General features: G+C 42.2%; 1 protein-coding gene across 1 annotated transcript in view; it reads right to left on the bottom strand.

Annotated features, from left to right (window-relative positions):
- The window catches only part of DST (dystonin), a 406366-nt gene that overhangs the window by 353460 nt on the left and 38627 nt on the right, over positions 1-14279 (bottom strand).

Below are 14279 nucleotides of genomic sequence, written 5' to 3'. Positions count from 1 at the left end.
AATGTATAAATAATGTTTAATGGTTCAGAAAAAATTAAAAATAAAGAGACAGCATACAAAGGCACCAAAATGTTAATAATCGTTAACACTGAACCTAGATAACCTAGGTGAAAGGATACAAAGTGTTCACTTAATCCTTCTTTCAGCTTTTCTACAGATTTTAAGTTTTTGCAAATAAAATACAAGAAAAGCAAACTACCCAAAGAGAATTCTACCAACCAAAACAACCACATGCTTTTGAAGAGGGGAGAAATATTCACCAAAAAATTGGAAGTTCCTGGTCCGTCTAAACGTTAAAAATCTAGCTTTTCTTTAGTTTAGCAAATACGGCCTAATTTCAGACTGCTTTTTTCAACTTAAATGAATATGCAGTGAAGAATGTACACTTTGTCCCTGATAAGTAAGTCGTGACAAAAACTTACCCCCCCCAAACTATTTTTAGTAAAAGTTCCTTAAGATGCTGTTATCAATTCTTCAGAGGAAGAAAAAGGTCTTAAAATGAAACATCACAGAGTTTCTACTTCAAACGTCTAATCAAAGAAGCCACATGCGTTGTAATTTCTAACTTTCCTTCGTGACACCTGGGTGAGGTAGAGCTGACACTGAGAAAGCAGAAATGTTTAAAATGCCAGTGCAGGCAATGAGTGATTTCAGCAGGAGATGCAGGCGGCGCTTGTGGCAAAGAACCCGCCTGCCAACGCAGGACACGTAGCAGATGTGGGTCCCATCCCTGGGTTGGGAAGGTCCCCTGGAGGAGGGCAGGGCAACCCACTCCAGTATTCTTGCCTGGAGAATCCCATGGACAGAGAAGCCTGACTGGCTATAGCCCATAGGGTCACAAAGACTCAGACACAACTGAAGCGACTTAGCACACGCACACCAGCTCTTTTGATGAAAACCAACACAGCATTTTTAGGGTTTCTAAACTCAACATTTTATTTTAAAACCGGCTGTCAACCTGCACTGCAGCAGAAGAGTTTAAATAACTTTTCCAAATTTAACTCTTCAGTCCAACGAGTGGCAGCCAGATCTACTGGGAAAGAACAGCAGACACAAGGCCCTGCGAGGTCTGTGCAGACACTCAGACACCACGGAGCCCAGCGGGAGGGCTGCTGAGAGGGCTGGGGCTCCACGTGGAGCCATGACGGCAACCTGAGGCCTTTTATCGTCTAGCTTTCACTTTTCATAATCACAGGATTCGGTTCTGATCAAGTTGGGCAGCTGAACTCTGAGCTCACGTCTCCTCTCCTGAAAGCCACTACATTGACAGTGAGGGGATCTAATTTTAGGATCTCCTCCTATAAACAAGGAGAAAGGAAAAGGACTTGTTAAGAATAAGATTCAGGAACTGTGTTCAATATCCTGACAAATCACAAAGGGAAAGAGTATGAAAAGAATATATGTTTACCTGAGTCATGTACTGCACAGCAGAAATTAACACCATATTGTGAAACCAACTGTACTTCAATACTTTTTTAAAAAAAGACAAGATTTGGGAGCCAAAAAGCAAAGGAACTGATGACGCCTGACCCAACAGATGAAAAGCTAGAGCCTCAGGCAGTAGCAGAGCATCCCGGTTCCTATCTGAAACCCTGCTGGACGCCCCCCAGAAGCTGACGGACCGGCAGCTCTGGAGGGGAGGGGGCGGTCTCTGAGGGAGGTGCCCCACCCTCCATGACCGCCGACCAACAGAGGAGACAGAGAGAGAGAGATGGGGTCTCTCGTCTTAGAGACATGGATGCCAAAGGCGGTGAAGAGTGAGGCCACACGAAAACCGGACACGCTCTTGGACCCGACGATCATACTAAGCGAAACAAGTCACAGGAAGACAAGTATGTGATGTCACTTCCATGTGCAAGTTTTAAAAATGGTACCAATGAACTTATTTACAAACAGACTCACAGACACAGAAAACAAAGGGAAAGATCGAGGGGAGGGATAAATTGGGAGCTGGGATTAACATTTATACCCTACTAGATATAAAGTACATAATCAACAAGGACCTATCGTACAGCACAGGGAACTCTGCTCAATATTCTGTAATAACCTATTCGGGGAAAGAATCTGAAAAAGAGTGGACATACGCATATGTAACTGAGTCACTCTGCTGTACCCCTGAAGCTATCACTGTCAATCAACCATGCTCCAATATTTAATAAAATTTTTTCAATTTGGACATCCTCCCACCTTCCGCCCACTCAGTTCCCTCATCAGCTGGAGCTGAAAACCATACTCTCTGAGGAAGCTGAGCGGCCCAGGAGAAACGGCCCTCAGACAATGACAGCAGGGACTCCCCACGCCCCTGTGATGCGATGGCCCAGCCACATCATCAGAGCAAAGGCTAAAGCTGCCGTGTCGACCACACAGACAGAACCTCTCAGTCAGCCTTTCAACGTGAGCAGGTAAGCCACTAAGAGTGCTGAGGAAAGCCTCCAGTAGGGAAGGCGAGCACCGATACGATTGATGGGTTTTTTAAAACAAACTTGGAGGAAAGAGAACTGGGAAGGGAGATGGAAACTTAACAGAAAGTTACTGACATCCTTAGAGAGGAGGACAGATAAAAGTAGGAGGCCATCCACACCAGGAGGCACACGGAAAGATGCTCAACACCACCAATCATCAGGGAAACACAAACCAAACCTCAACGAGATACGAGACATACCTGCCAGAATGGCCACTGTCAGAGGCAAGAGGTAACAAGTATTACTATAGATGCGGAGAAAAGGGACCCCTCCAACGCTGCTGCTGGGAGTGTAAACTGGCGCCGTCTCCGTGGAGAAGTGTGGAGGCTTCTCGAAAACCTGAAGTGGAGCCGCCATGTGACACGTCAAGCCCTCTTCTGTGCACACAGCTGAAGAGACTGAAATCTCCGTCCTGAAGAGATGTCTGCACTTACGTGTTCACTGCAATACTACTCACAACAGCCAAGACGTGGAAATAATCCAAGCGTCCATGAATGAAGAAAGAAAACGTGACATCCACTTATACAATGGAATATTATTCAACCATAAAAAGAAAGAAATCGTGCCATATGCCACAACACGGATGAACCTTGAGAGCATTAAAATAAGTCGGACAGGGAGAAACTACTGTGTGATCTCACTTACATGTGGAATCTTTAAAAAAAAAAAAAACTCACAGAAACAGAGATCAGACTGATGGCTGACAGGGGTGGAAGAGATGGGGAGATACTAATCAAAAGGAACAAATTCAGCTATAAGATGAGTAAGTTCTGGGCATCCAATGTAGAGCAGAGCGCTTACAGTCAACAACACAGCACTACATCCCTGACAGGTGCTAGGAGAGTAAATCTCTTTAAATTTATTTTGTTGAAGCATCCTTAATTTATACTATTGTATTAATTTCTGCTGTACAGCAAAGTGATTCAATTATACCTACATATACATTCTTTTTATATTCTTTTTCATTTCATTCTTTTTCATTATGGTTTATCAGAGGATATTGAATAGAGTTCCCTCTGCTATACAGTAAGACCTTGTTGATCATCCATTCTATGTATAATAGCTTGCATCTGCTAATTCCAAACTCCCATCCCATTCTTCCCACTAAGAAAATAAATTTTGTTTTTTTTAATTTTATTTTATTTTTAAACTTTACAAAATTGTAGAAAATAAATTTTAAATGTTGTTATCACACACACAAAAAAGGTACCTATGCGAGGTGATAGATGTATTAACTAACCTTGTTGTGGTAATCTTTTCACAATATATGTATCAAATCATCACCTTGTACACCTTAAAACTTACACAATGGTATATGTCCAATTAATATGATCTCAGTAAAGATGGGAGAGAAAGGAGTCCATAAAATAGAATATTCAGAACCAAGAACATAAACTGCTGGAAAATAAAAATATAATAAAGAAGAAAAACTCAGAGGGAGGAGGGTTCAGGATGGGGAACACATGTATACCTGTGGCAGATTCATGTTGATATATGGCAAAACCAATATTGTAAAGTTAAAAAATTAAATTTAAAAAAAAAAAAGAAGAAAAACTCAATGGAAACACTGTAAGATCAAACTGAGGAAATCACTCAGAAACCAAAACAAAACAAGAGAAAGTTACAGAAAATGGAGGGCTTCCCTGGTGGCTCAGATGGTGAAGAATCTGCCTGCAATGCGGAAGACCTGGGTTCGATTCCTGGGTTGGGAAGATCCCCTGGAGGAGGGAATGGCAACCCACTCCAGTGTTCTTGCCTGGAGTCCCCATGGACAGAGGAGCCTGGCGGGCTACAGTCCATGGGGTCACAAAAAGTCAGACACAACTGAGCGTCTAAGCACAGAAAATGGAAGATGGGAGCACAGGACCTACAAACAGTAGAAGAGGGAAACTTGAAGGAAGAAAATAAAAAACTTCCCAAATTTAAAGGTCATAAATTTACAAATTATTAGGACACTAAGCACCTACTGTAATGGATGAAGAGACCCCCATTACCGTGCATCATGAAAAGCCACTGTATTCTAGACAAAAAAAGACCTTGAAACAGGGGTTCTCAACTCTGGCTGCAAATCAGAACTACCAAGGAGCTTTCCAGAAATACCTATGTTTGGGCTCCAATCCAGACCAATTATTTCAGAATCTGTCATACTAGGATTTGGTCAAAGCTTGAGACTTCTTAACAGCAAAAGTGAAAGCTCAAAGACAACAGATCAGACTTTCAAAATTGTGAAAGAAAATTAACTTCCAACCTAGAGATTATTAACTACTTGTAAGCATATAACAAAAGCCTCCAGACTACTGAGGTCTCACAGAATTTATCCTCCCCGCCCCTTTCTCAGGGGAGAACACTGTACTGGGAGAAAAATTCTAACAACTGGGCAACAATCTGGGGATGGATGTGTGGTGAGTACATAGAAAATCGAGCAAAAAGCAACATGACTACTGACTCCAGGAAATGCAAAAGGTTTTCAAGGAAGAGAAAGTCATCACATTTATTCTGTGCTTCAGCTGTGAGCAGCATTTACTAAGTCACAACGCTGTGAACACAAAATACTGATCTGTGAACACAAAATACTAACGAATGCTATGATCAGCTCAAGAGGACAAGGGAAGTGGCGGGCCATCTCTGCCGGCAGAAGCAGAGGGCAGGGTTGGGGTGTGAGGAGGGAGGGCAAGACAGAGGCTCACCCTCCAGAGAGCCCGGTGGACAATGCGTGGACAGATCCAGAAGTCCACCCAAAACCAGAGTCACAAAAAAGGCATGCTATAAGCATGGTAACTCTGCATCTATCACAACAGGAATTAACAGAAGATGTCTACAGTTAGTCTAGTCATAAAAATAGCAACATAAATATCTTATTTAGAGACCTGGAAGGAACCACCAGAAAAACCAAGACATGATTCCCGAAGGCTTCTAGGGACAGGAAAAGGGAAGAAGTGCAGGTGAAACTGCATTTTCATTATAAATCTTCTTTCCTGTTAGATTTTGTAACAGTGTGCGTATAATGTTTAAATAAAGCGTTTTTAAAATATTCAAAAAGGCGGCTTCTTTTTTTGGTAACCTGCTTTATTTACTGACATTAACTTCAGAATTAACTATGCTGACATAATACCAGCTCATACTTCTGATATGTGGCACTCACTGCCCAATTACACAACCCGATATTTATCCATTATAATACTGACGGGCACCTAGGTTATTACCAGTTTCCCTACTAAAAGCAACAGCACAATTTTTTAAAAAGTCTTATACCTACTTGCACACATGTGATAATGTGATATTTTCATCTGTTCAGTTGCCTGTCACATTTTTTTGTCTTGTGTTCTGTGCCCCCACCACCAAATTTTTAACTCTTTACATACTTTTTAAGCCGGTTTTAGAAAAGGCAGAGGAACCCAGAGATCAAATTGCCAACATCCGCTGGATCATCGAAAAAGCAAGAGAGTTCCAGAAAAACATCTATTTCTGCTTTATTGACTATGCCAAAGCCTTTGACTGTGTGGATCACAATCAACTGTGGAAAATTCTGAAAGAGATGGGAATGCCAGACCACCTCACCTGCCTCTTGAGAAACCTATATGCAGGTCAGGAAACAACAGTTAGAACTGGACATGGAACAACAGACTGGTTCCAAATAGGAAAAGGAGCGCGTCAAGGCTGTATATTGTCACCCTGCTTATTTAACTTATATGCAGAGTACATCATGAGAAACGCTGGACTGGAAGAAGCACAGCTGGAATCAAGATTGCCGGGAGAAATATCAATAACCTCAGATATGCAGATGACACCACCCTTATGGCAGAAAGTGAAGATGAACTAAAGAGCCTCTTGATGAAAGTGAAAGTGGAGAGTGAAAAAGTTGGCTTAAAGCTCAACATTCAGAAAACGAAGATCATGGCATCTGGTCCCATCACTTCATGGGAAATAGATGGGGAAACAGTGGAAACAGTGGCAGACTTTATTTCTGGGGGCTCCAAAATCACTGCAGATGGTGACTGCAGCCATGAAAAGACACTTACTCCTTGGAAGAAAAGTTATGACCAACCTAGATAGCATATTCGAAAGCAGAGACATTACTTTGTCAACAAAGGCCGGTCTAGTCAAGGCTATGGTTTTTCCTATGGTCATGTATGGATGTGAGAGTTGGACTGTGAAGAAGGCTGAGTGCCGAAGAATTGATGCTTTTGAACTGTGGTGTTGGAGAAGACTCTTGAGAGTCCCTTGGACTGCAAGGAGATCCAACCAGTCCATTCTGAAGGACATCAGCCCTGGGATTTCTTTGGAAGGACTGATGCTAAAGCTGAAATTCCAGTACTTTGGCCACCTCAGGCGAAGAGTTGACTCATTGGAAAAGACTCTGATGCTGGGAGGGATTGGGGGCAGGAGGAGAAGGGGACGACAGAGGATGAGATGGCTGGATGGCATTACCAACTCGATGGATGTGAGTTTGAGTGAACTCCGGGAGTTGGTGATGGACAGGGAGGCCTGGTGTGCTGTAATTCATGGGGTTGCAAAGAGTCAGACACGACTGAGCGACTGAACTGAACTGAACCAATACGTTTTAAAAAAATGAAACTCCAGCCTTCATTTGGATTTCAGTGGTATTTCCATTAATGTCCTCTTTTTGTTCCAGGATCCCGTCCAGAGGACAGTGATGCATTTAACAGTGCATTTACACATCTTGCCAGGGTCAAGGGCTGTTTCTCACTTATACTCATCAGAAACCTGTTTAAGCAATGCCAACTGTTAAACCAAAACAAAACAAATTTAACCTCTGAGACCTTTGCTGTAAGATGAGCAATTATTATTGCTCATCTCGTTCTTTGAGGAAAACTAACAAGATTATGTTATGAAAAGGCCCTATAAACTCTGTTTTCCTACTGGGAGTGTGTTTGTTTATATGCATTATTCACAAGCTAGACAAGGATTAGGAATATCTTTTTTTATAAAATATTCAGAAAAGAATTAAAACCTTCCTTTCCCCCTAGATCATGCAACTTCACCCTTATTATAACATGGAGAAATCAAAGACTCTTGGTATATGCATAAAGGACTTATATATAATGAAATTTCTGAGAAACTCTTAAGTAAAAAAATTATAAATCTGGAGAAACGATAATAAAACTTAACTAAATGTTATAATCTTCCTGATACATGTCACATAATAAATCTTAAGGGAGAAACTAAAGTTGATTTCTAATTCTTAATATCCACTTCTATTTCTACTTCTTGATTATTTGTTTTTTCATCAATCTACTTACATTTTACATTTAGGGAACAGTCAGAAAATCGGTTTGAAAACCGAGCATTATAAGAAGAATTCATTATGACATGAATTACATAATGAGAACCATATTTAAATTTTAGAATACAATTCTATAAATTGAATGACATTTTCTCATCTCCATGGACAATGAGGAAAAAATATCTTAACTTTATGGGTTCAATTACACTTATCTTAAAACTCTTAAGGAAAAAACTTAAACCAATCTTTTATTCTTTTTAATTTGACTTTATCATAGTTGACTTGCAATGCTACATTTATTAAATCAATCTTTTAAATTTGGTAACAAGCATCAACTCTGTAACAAAGATACTTTAACAAAGTGTAACATGTAATAAGAGTTCAATAAATATTTTTGTTTGGGTTTTAATACCACTAGTTTTGTGGATTTTTTTTTACAAAAAAACACAGTATATTCTCATAAAATCTAACCACTGGGAATTGTACCAAATATTGATTCTCTACAACTAGCTAGATCCTAAGGACCTCAGGACAAAGACACCGTTCACGTCAAACATGAGCTCATGGGAACATACTAATGCACCTCAGAGAACCATGGCCTTACGTTGAGCAGCAAGACCTTTCCCCCGCTCTATACACATTACACTCATTGATATCCATGGCCAAGGGCAGGCAAGGGTCACCATGCGGCCTCTCGTAAAGGGGAAAATTGATGTCTCCTTTTCAATGGTGTTTGCCACCTGGCTCTCAGCCAATCCAACATAAACAACACCATTCATGAAGTGCTGGAAAACTCCATCTTCAGCGAATTCCAGACTTTTGAAAAGGTCAAAATTCAATTTGAAAAGAAGAAAATCATTATATTTAAGAAGGCCCAGAACATAGAAATATCATACAGTATAGTACAATGCTAACAAATGATCCAAAATACTCCACCGAACCGGGCATGAACATCTATGCCATGAGAGTGGCCATCTGGGGCGGGGGTCTGTCTGCACTGTACCATCCCATTTCCTTCTCACAAAAATCCTGTAAGTGGATATGAACCACATTCTGCAGGTGAGGAAAGTGAATTTAGAGAAGCAAACTGCCAGAGCCAAATTATAAACTCTGGTCCTCTTTAAACACTACGGCCTATCCACCGCTAACTCAACAACACTGGGCAATGACATCAGCTGCTGGAAAACAGCAGCTATCTATTCCCTTTGGAAATACTTTTCAAATATATGCTGCAATCTTAGTTGATACTTTCTTTCTTTTCCAGGGGAAGTGTTTTTTATTTTCCCTTCCTTATTCACTGTAATAGTGACATCTGTGAGTGCTCCGTCTCTCAGTGGTGTCCGACTCTTTTTGTGACCCCATGGACTACAGCCCACCAGGTTCCTCTGTCCATGGGATTCTCCAGGCAAGAATACTGGAGCGGGTTGCCATTTCCTTCTCCAGGGGATCTCCCCGACCCAGGGATTGAACCCGCGTCTCCTGCATCTCCTGCACTGTCAGGAGGATTCTTTACCACTGCATCACTTGGGAAGCAATATTGCTTAAAGACACCTTCTGTCTCTTAAGTGTTCGGGAGACTGCAAAATATAATAGAGGAGAATTTATAGGATCATCTTAAATTAAAATTTGTAGGATCATCTTGAATTAAATAATCTGAGTATAAGCAGCTTCTATGGAATTTCACCAATAAAATTATCAAACATCTACCAAATGTTTCCCTGACGATCAGAGGCAGAACTCCCTTTCAAAGGGAGAAAACCAGAAGGAAATGCCAATCCATTCCCTGATGTGACTCTTACCAGCAGACCAAGCTGACCCGCAAGTTGACACCCATCCTAACAGCAAGAGCTGAAATGCTGACTAACAGTATGGAGACCTTTAGAACATTCTAAGAGGTCACTGCCTATGCTAAAGATTCAAGACATTCCCCAGGATGCAATGGGCTTCCCTGGTGGCTCACATGGTAAAGAATCTGCCTGCAAAGGCAGGAGGCCTGGGTCCGATCCCTGGGTTGGGAAGATCCCCTGAAGGGAATGGCAACCCACTCCAGTGTTCTTGCCTGCAGAATTCCATGGACAGAGGAGCCTGGCGGGCTTCCATCCACGGGGTCACACAGCGTGGGGCATGGGTGACAGGCCAACGCGTCACCTCAGCAGGACGCAGCACACAGGGATTGGAAGTCTTTCAAACAAGTTTCAAATAGTTGAGTGAGTGCTTAAGCTTACTTGATCCACGATGCATAAACCATGTGTATCACGCAGTTTCTAAGGAAACAGAATCATCTGGGACAAGAGAAACAAACGAGAAGCCAGGAGTTGCGATTTCCTTTGCAGCCATGAGCAAATCAAATACCTTCCTTGTAACTCAGTAGATTTATGTAGAAACAAGGTAAAACAGGATCTTTGGAAAATCGGAGTCAATGTTTGAATATATTGGGTTGTCCAAAAAGTTTGTTTGGATTTTTCCATTACGGCTTACAGAAACCCAAACAAATATTTTGGCCAATCCAATAAAATTTCCGTGATATTTTAATAAATAAAACTGAACTTGACATGACCTAGTACTGGAAAATAATAAAACCATGGAGTCAAAAGACTGTCTCTAAGCTACCGCAGGAGTGATACCAACTCGTAAGTACAAACAAGGGCATTCACATTTAAAAAGAAAAATAACTCAGCACTTCCTATGTAAGCAGGATGATTAAAGAATGAAACAACTAGTTAAACCCTTGATCTGGCTAAATGATTTTCACTGAATGGAGCAAATATACGATGTCCTTCTTCAAAGAACTGGAATAAAATAGGCTGCCAGCATTTACTGAGAACCTGCCATGTTCCAAGGCTGTTCTCAGAGTTTCACTCAATGTAATCTTCAAAATATAAGACAAGGAAGCAGACACAGATGGAATACATGTTTCCCCAGGATTACATGGTTAGGGAGCGGCATATTTTGCTCAAAAATAAATACTGAAAAATCAGACCGAAAAAGAAAGTATAATATGATATCACCTATACTGGAATCAAAAATACAATACAAATGAACTTATTTATAATAACAGAAACAGACTCACAGACACAGAGAACAAACTTACAGTTACCAAAGGGGAAAAGGGGAGAGAGAGAAATTAGGAGTATGAGATCAACAGATACACGCTACTATATATAAAACATATGATCCGCAAGGACCTACCGTATAGCACAGGGAACTATATTCAGCATCTTGTAAAAACCTATAATGAAATCAAGAATCTGAAAAAGATAATACATATATACACACACACACACATATGTGTGCATAATTGAATCACCTTGCTGTACACCTGAAACTAACGTAACATTGTAAATCAACTATAGTTCAATTAAATAAATAAAATTGCTACTGAACAAAACATAATAACATTTGATGATTCAGAAAAAAGTAAGAGTATCTTGTGCTAAACACAGAACACACTTCCTGAGTATGTGCACACAGGCAGACGTGAAAAAGGAGCCCCAAATCCTCCCCTTGCCCTGGGGTCCCTGGGAGGGAGAATGCCACCAGCGAAAGCCCCTCAAGGTGGGCAGGAGGGCAGGGTCTACCTCCCAAGCAACTGGCGTCCTGCATCCGGACAACCGGAAGGAACATGAAAACTACAAGCGGACTGAGACCACGTCAGATCACTTTCTACACCACCACTCACATCTTTAAAACATCTAAGAAGAAAAAAACCACAAATATCTCACCCTGCTGTCCCCCACTTTCTCATAAATGGGAAAATGTACAAATACATATCCTGTATAAATGTTTAAAATACGCTGGGACTTCCCTGGTGGTTCGGGGGTTAAGACTTCATGCTCCCAATGTAGGAGTATGAGTTAAATCCTGCTTGGGGAACTAGGAACCTGCACACCACACAGGGCAGCCAAAAATTTTTTTAATATATATATTGACATTCAGATGAAACTCCCAGGGAAATGGAGCAGCAGAGCTCAGCACAGTGATCTGAAATCTCAGCTAAGCTCTGAGAGTTACTATAAAGAAGCTCTAAGTCTCCGACAATGGAACACGTTAGCCAGGAACCGAAAGATATATTCTCAGAACAGCTTCCCGGTGCTCTTCAATGCTCATCTCTGGCGCCCTGAATCATGTGCTGTGCTTGGTCGCTCAGCTGTGTATGACTCCTGGCGATCCCACCAGGCTCCTCTGTCCACGGGGATTCTCCCAGCAAGAATACTGGAGTGGGCAGCCTATCCCTTCTCCAGGGGACCTTCCAGACCCAGGAATAGAACCGGGGCCTCCTGCATTGCAGGCAGATTCTTTACCAGCTGAGCTACCAGGGATGTCCACCCTATATCATGAGACAGCTCAAATTCAATACACCAGAAGAGCACCATGCTGACATGTACAGAAGGGAGTTACCTAATCCTGACATGCTCTCTGCTCAGCTGCACTGTTGGAGAATCAAGTGGAAACACAGAGGGAAAGATAAAGAACTTCCATCCACTATTTACGAAGTCCTTCATCTGCCAGATACCATTCTTTTCCTAAAGTTTATGCATTGCTAAAATCTGATGTATTCTTCCTATGATGAAGGTTGAGAATGAATGCTGTGAAAGTGGGTGAGAGCATCTAAAGGCACCCCCGAGGAACACTCTGACAGACCAAATGTCCAGTAACGTGGCTTTGCTTAACACACATTCTAACATAAAATATGATTTGAATTTAACAGTAGATCTATATATCTGCTTGCTCTACACAAGCAAGTCAGAGGTTCCTACAGATAACTGAGAAGCCACTGAAAATACTTAACAAAGAGACTTTTAACACAGGTTTTCTCTTGTATTTGATATTTGAAAAAACTCTGTATGAAATTTGAAAAATATCTCATAGAAAAGCTGTAAGGTGCATGCAGGCCGCTTCATCACCGAGTATCTTGACCTGTAGGCCCCCCACTGAGTACATTTGTCATTGATAATCTGCCTGTTTGGGGTTTTTTTTTTTTTAATATTTATTTATTTACTTACTTGGCTACACCAGCTCTTACCTGTGCACACAGGGTCTCTGCTGTGCCGTGTGGATTTCTCACCGGGGAACATGGACTCTGGAGTTTGCGGTGTGCAGGCTCAGCCGCTGCAGCAGCCGGGGTCTTAGAACCCTGAGCAGGGATCAAACCCCACACCCAGCACTACACTGTGGGTTCCCAAAACTGGACCACCAGGGAAGTCCTAACAATTTGCCCGCGTAAACGGCCCTTTTGAAATCCCACGCTTTGAAGAGTGACTGTTCTTCCAGAAGATAGCACTGAAAGTCTCCACGTTACACTTCGGTGTGATCTCTGCCGATGGCACTGTGGAACTGCTTTAGTTAGGTATTCAGATATAATGGCTGTGACTGTGAGTCCAACTGTCAGGTACTGAGCTATCAGTTCTTTGAAGAAATACATTTTGAGGAGGTATGGGAGGAAGGAATTTATTTTACAAAACATTACAAAGAAATTCATGACTGACCTTGGAGTGGCAGTTTTAAGTATGCTGTTAAAAATCTGTAAGGGACAGGTGAGAAAATTATCAGACTGTAAGAGACGTGTGAGCTCGCCAAACAAGGATTTCAGTGTAATTTCTGTCTTTATTAGATGAAGTGAAAGGAATGGGTTATACAGTCTGAATGGACGAGCCAGCCGCTGCTGTTCTCACCTACCTGCCGCTGGTGACATCCCTTTACTGAGCCTACATCTTCATAAGCTTCTGGACAGGCATATGCTGAACGCTTCAGTTTTGAGAAAGGGTCAGAGGCTGTGGATACTGGCAACTGATTTGTCTGTTTTCTCTGTGTTTTTCCATGACTATATCTACTGTCTCATCTTGATTTACAAGCAAAACCTAGAAAACCTACAAAAGTAAGTGTTTGTGGTTTACCTAGGAATAATACAGAAAACACTGCTCTTATTTTTGGTGAAAAAAATCAATTTTGTATGGTTTATTTCAACCTAAATAAAATGTGAACTTTGTTTTAAAAATAATGCTGTCCTAATCAACATAAACTATTACGCCATCTACAAAACACTCAAGAGGAGGCTGAGGAGACGGGGAGGGAGGGAGCCTCCAACCCCACAAGAGAGACTCAGCCAACAAACAGGCAGCAGGAGAGCTCACCACACACTCGAGACAGGAGAACACTCAGGGCAACGTCTTCCAGGCCAAAGAGAAGAGAGCAAGACTGGAAAATCAGGAAAAGATGGGCTGATGCAAAGGAAAGCTGTGGTCTAATCAGAGACACCGCGGGACCCCTGGAGAAGGTCGGGGGGCAGAGAGCCGGAAGAGGGGGCGTGTGTGGTGGTCCCCCCCACATGGCCAGGAGGGGCCGGCGAGGTGCCCGGACCCGCGGGGGCTGGGCCAGCGCGGCGGGAGAGCCAGCCGCCCCAGGCTGCCACCGGCCGGCAGTAAGGACGACAGGGCAGCGACGGGGACAGTCACCATCCACTCCACGCTGAGCTCCGCGCCCCACACACGCTAGTGCATCTACCATCTCCAGGGAGCCATGAGACCCTGTCCCCACTGTACAGACGTGCCCAAAGTCATCACATGGCCTCCACA

Source organism: Bos grunniens, chromosome 23 (genome assembly GCF_055505025.1).
Source record: "Bos grunniens cultivar Pamir isolate PY7600 chromosome 23, Bosgru_T2T1.0, whole genome shotgun sequence".
NCBI classification, from domain to species: Eukaryota; Metazoa; Chordata; class Mammalia; order Artiodactyla; family Bovidae; genus Bos; species Bos grunniens.
The sequence above is the reverse complement of the archived record's forward strand: the minus strand, read 5'-3'. Positions and strand labels throughout refer to the sequence as shown.